The following is a 6,209-nucleotide window of genomic DNA, read 5'->3' on the forward strand; positions in this document are numbered from 1 at the left end:
TATATGAAAATTTTATGTACATTAGTTCAGTGTATACATCTTCTAATAAGTACTTACATATTAATTCCAAGTACCTTTTATATTTCATTTTATGAGAACAACTATTTTTTTCATAAATAAAAAAAATATAATTTATAATTGTCTTAACAACTCTAATTAATATCTAGTTTTAATAAAGTATTAACCATGAATATTAAGGAATAATGCTTTAATGTAATATAAATTCTATAATTATAACAACTTTATAATTTTCTTTACAAAACATTTATGTTCCTAGAAATTTATCTTTACTTTAGAATTATTAATAAAATATTAGACATATTAATTAAATATTTGATAAATATTAAAAATAAGTAAGCCTTTATTAATAATTAAATATGTTTATATGAACAAAGTTAATACTATATGTAACCAATCGATTGACTATATAATATAAATACCAACATACTATGCTTGCCAGGTTATTTGAAGCATAAATATTTGGATGAATAGACACTTACAAAAACATGGATTCAAGGTACTGTATATCTTCATATTATTTGCTAATTATATCTAAAAGAATATCGATAATTTTCTAATTCAGTTGGATGTTGAAGTCGTAGATTCTAAGATGAGAAGAGTGGTATAGTTTACAAGCACCACAAGCTATAAATCAGGTTGATGGATATGTAATAAGTCATTGATATGATTATAAAATAATTACTTTTTTTTGATGAAAAGTTTTTTTCTTAAATACTAATAATTAGTGTTGTCTTCATTGAAATTAACACACCTCTTACTTTAGGTGATTATACTTATCACTTTAATTTTTGTGTATTTTTGTGTATATGAGTCACTTTTATTTTTTTTATTTGATTGTATTGAAAGGCCTAATGGATGAATTTAGCTAAAGAAGAATAATAAGAAAAGAGGGCAAGGGGCCAATGAAATATGATTCCTATACGGTTGTACTTAAAGTCTAGGATTCTATGGTAAAATTTAAGGCTTCCTAATATATATTTTTTTTAAATTTACACTAAGTGAAACTGGTTTAAACTTTAGATTTTTATGGGTTGACTTAACTTCTAAATCATGGGCAAGTTTGAACATCCTAATCACCATTCCCAAATATTACTTTGGATACAACCTCACATCAAGGTATAGAGGTATGGATTGTATGTTTTGGAATAACTTTTTTTTGTCATTTTTTATGAGATGGAGAAAATCTTGGTGATGTAAAGCTTAGATTAATACAAAGTGATGACATTTATAAAATATCTTCTAGTTTATCAATATGATGAATTTTATAGTTATTGTTTGTGTCACCTATTTTATTACATAGAAAATATCTGATAATCTATCTAACTGTAAGGAGATTACTCCTAAAAAAAATACTAGTAGTTGGTGGAAAAACATTTTTATATATATAATGATTTTTCTTTTTTAAGATGTAATATTTTTTTTTTTAAAGTTAACCAATTGCATATGCAACTTAAGTTAGGCCAAGTCAAGTTGCTTAACTCATAATCTAAATCTTGAATTAAGCTAGGTCTTGTAATTATGCTTAGAAGGTCTCAAGTTTAGATATCCCTCCCTTCTCTTTCTCTTTCTCTCTTTTATATATATATAAAGAAAACTCATCAAGAATAAAAATATCAATCATGTTTAATAACATTTTAATTAATGTGCTCTAATTTAATATTAATTAAATAAAACAAACAAGCTTTGAAAAATAAAAGAAAGGACACCAAGATTTTACATGAAAAAACCTTTCAATGTGGAGGGAAAAACTTTGAGACAATGTTACAAATTAATTCAAGAGGTGAAAATAAATGAATAGAGAGATGAAGAATTAATAATATGTTTAAAAATTTGACCACTGCAAACCTTTTAGTGATACATAACATTTTATCCTATCTAATATTTAGTTACACATAATGTTTTTATCTTTTCCTTTTAGTTGTGAGAATTGCCATAAGTGACTACCTTAACAGTGTTAGGAAATTCTGAAATGTAAGAATATACTATTATTATTGCAACTATAAGATTGTAATAGAATAAATACAAAGGCAACGAACAATAATAATGAATGAATGCTAAGAAGAATTTAAGTGAATCACTCTTCTGCTAACTTGCTATTCTATCCATTTTTTTTCTTTATGTTTCTGGCTATTATGCTAACTCTCTTTTCTAACAATACTCTTGGACACCACCTTGGTTAGAACTATTGATATTGGAGTTAATCTAAGTGCTATCAGTGCCATTGACCTTTGAACTCAAGATATGACACCTTATACTCGATTCTATGATTTTAAAAAGTTTAAATAATCTATTAATGTTGCAAACAAAGAACAAAACCAGAAATATAAGCAGGTTAGGAAAAAGATTGAGATGTCTGGTCAATAGTTAAAAAACATAAAATTCGGTTATAAGGTTAAGTCTAGAGAGTTAAAGAATCATATCAGTGACTTATCTTATCAACAAAGTTTCATCCTATAAAAGTTGCAAGTTCCCTCAAGAGAATCCAACTTTACTAAAGATTAATAAACCTTTTTTAATAGAGATTCTACTTTAAAAACATGTTTTACTTGTGAAAGGTGATACCAACCACAGAAGATATATAAATCCAAACATGATTTTTCTTATTTTGATAAAGGTGATGCTCATAAATGACTTTACAAATATAATCCACACTTTGAAATAGAAGAGGTTGATGACAATGAAAAGCTTAAGCTAACATCATATTACCTGGTTAGTATAACCTTTTATTGACCTTAAAATTTCATGAAATTAGAGGGGAGTTAGAGTGATTATATGGATGCTTTGTGTAGTTGGTTGGGGATTAAATGGACATATTGTAGGATTTAAAGATCTCAAACAAGTAGGAAGTTTGGAGGCTTATATTTAGAATTTTGATATCTCGTGCAATATGGTAGAAATTAATGATAAACAAGACTTAATGTTTTTTTATAGAAGGACTAGAAATAAAGATTTAAACCTAGTAAAGGTGTTTTTAACCAAAAGCACTAAAACAAGCCTACAACTTATTGAAATTGTAAGATAATACTTTCTCTTATAGATGATCTCACCAAAACCTTTTAAAACATTCCTTTCAAACCACTACACCTACAATCCAAATCAAATTCACACAATTACAAAACTAGTACAAAAGTTCTATTCCTAGAACTATTAACTTTCAAAACCAAACTTCAACCAATCCATCACCTTATACAACCTAAACTAATTTTAATAAACCAGTTTTAAGACCTATCAAATCCATGAAGAACAAGGAACTTAAAGAAAGAAAAACCAAAGGGTTATGTTTTTTGGTGTGATGAAAAGTTTATACTTGCATATAGGTGTAAAAATGAAACAACTTTATTCACAATGTATTATAAAGGGGAAGGACGACTTTGGTGAAGAAGAAGCCAAGGAGAATGAATTCCTTTTAAAAAAAATTACTCTTGATATATCAATTAATGCTTTAGAAGGAATTATAAGGTTTCATACCTTTATAGAGGATAGGAAGGTTGACAAGTACACACTTTTCATCATGGTAGCACCTATAATTTCATCATCACTCAAGTGGCTCACAAGCTACAATGTAACATCATTCTCATTAAAACTTTGATGGTGGAAGCAACTAATGATATGATAATGATTTTCTTAGCCATGTGCAATAATTTTAGATGAAAAATATAAGAGGTAAACTTTGTAACAAATATTATAGAGTTTAGCAATTGTGATATGGTATTGGACATTCAGTGGTTAGTTATGCTTAGCAATATTATATCAAATTACAAGGAATTATGGATATTATTAAGTGGTAAGGTTTAAGCGTATCATTTAAGGGAGAGAATCCTATTAAGCTTCAAACCATCAAGTTTGAAAAATCTAATAACTTATTGGACAATCCTAACCAACTAAGAGGCTTAATTTATGCATTTTGAGAATCTTTGATGAGTCTAACAAGGAGATGCATTTCATGACCACAATATTATCAATTACTGTAGAAATAGATCCTATACTAGAAACAGTGCTTACATCTTGCTAAGAGTTATTCAAGGAATTTAAAAGGCTTATCACCATCTAAGACTCATGATCATATCATTCCTTTAAAGGAAAGGGCTCAACTTGTCAATTTAAGACCTTATATGTATTCTAGCCTACAAAAAGATATATAGGAGAGGATGGTTTTTGAGATGTTAGAATCAATCATAATTCAACATAGTAATAATCTATTTGTTTTTCCTATAGTGTTAGTTTTTTTTTGTTTTTTTTCTTAAAAGAAACTTCATCACAAGGTCACGTTAACATGACGTCGTCTGGAAATGATGAAGGCTCTTGTTGTGCCTTTTGATGAGGTATTGTGTCTTAGGAAGGTTTTTTAGAGTTAAACATAAAATTATGATTAATTTTTAGGAGTTATCACCTAGTATTATGGTTACTAGAAACCTATAGTTTACGAGAGTCTGAGTAAGGGACTAGTTGTGCAAGGGAAAGACGCATCACCCCCAATGTACCCTAACTAAGATAAGCTGTATTGTTATTTGATTTTTTTTTTATGGATTGGGTTTCTATTCATTGATCATTTCTAGGGTTTAAGGTAGATCTCTCTTCACGAGAAAGTCTCTACGTTATTGAGTTAAATCCTAACTATTCTAAAGTCTGAATTTTAGCATCGTATTTTTACATCTTATATCTTTAATACCCAAGAGTATACTTTATCGTATAATTTTACACCCCATAGATATTAAAGTCTAAATTTGAACACTGATGAATGCTTTACTTTGTGGTATTTGTAAATTGTTTTTCTATATCTTATATCTTTAATACCCAAGAGTATACTTTATCGTATAATTTTACACCCCATAGATATTAAAGTCTAAATTTGAACACTGATGAATGCTTTACTTTGTGGTATTTGTAAATTGTTTTTCTATTTTAATGCTTTGATGCTTATTCGGGTTACAACCAAATTGAAATTACATTTAAAGATTAAGAAAAAACTATTTTCACATGTCTATTTAGTACGTTTGCATACCAAAGGATACCTTTTGGATTATGTAATGCACTAGCCACATTTTAAAGATGCATGCTTAGCATATTTAGTGATATGTTTGAATGTTTTGTTGAGATTTTTATGGATACTTTTTCTATTTTTGGTGATTCATTTGATGATTGTTTAACTAACTTGGAAAAGGTTTTGAACAGGTGTGAAGAGAAGAATCTTATGCTGAATTGGAAAAAAAATATCATTTTATGGTAACAAACAACATTATACTTGGTCACATTGTTTCATCAATAGGAATTGAGGTTAACAAATCTAAAATTGAGTTAATTGCCAACTTGCCAACACCAAAATCTGTTAAAAATGTTAGATCATTCTTAGGACATGCTGGTTTTTATAGAAGGTTTATCAAAGATTTTAGTATAATATCTAAGCCATTGTGTAACCTTTTAACAAGGGATAATATTTTTGAATGGACTAAACATTATGAAGAAGCCTTTGTTAAACTTAAAAACTTGCTTACTTGTGCTCCTATCCTGCTTACATCTGCTCCTGTTATTCAACCTCCTGATTGGTCATTACCTTTTGAAATAATGTGTGATGCTAGTGATTATGCCGTGGGTGCTGTTTTAGGACAAAGAAAAGATAAGAAACCCTATGTCATTTACTATGCAAGTAAAACTTTAAATAGTGCTCAAATAAATTACACAACCACTGAAAAAGAATTACTTGCTGTAGTATTTGCGTGTGAAAAATTCAGTTCTTATCTTGTTGCCTTACCTGTTATTGTTTTTAGCGATCATGAAGCGTTGAAATATCTTCTTTTTAAGAAGGATTCTAAAGCTAGATTGATGCGATAGATTTTGTTACTTCAAGAATTCGATATCACAATCAAGGATAAGAAAGGCACAAAAAATGATGTCGCGAATCATTTGTTAAGATTGACAACTGATTCAAAATCTGACATCATACTAATCGATGACTACTTTCTTGATGAATCTTTACTTTCTGTCTCTACAATGCCATGGTTTTGCTAATATTGTTAATTTTCTTGTTTCAGGACATTTTCCAGCTCATTGGAGTACCCAAGACAAGAGAAAGTTCTTGAACAAAGTGAAGAACTTTTATTGGGATGACCCTTATTTATTCAAATATTGTCCTGATCAAATATTTTGAAGATGCATTCCCGACAATGAGGTAAGTAATGTCATTAAATTTT

This window comes from Populus euphratica, unplaced genomic scaffold, assembly GCF_000495115.2.
Source record: "Populus euphratica unplaced genomic scaffold, PopEup_1.0 scaffold241.1, whole genome shotgun sequence".
In the NCBI taxonomy this organism is placed as follows: Eukaryota; Viridiplantae; Streptophyta; class Magnoliopsida; order Malpighiales; family Salicaceae; genus Populus; species Populus euphratica.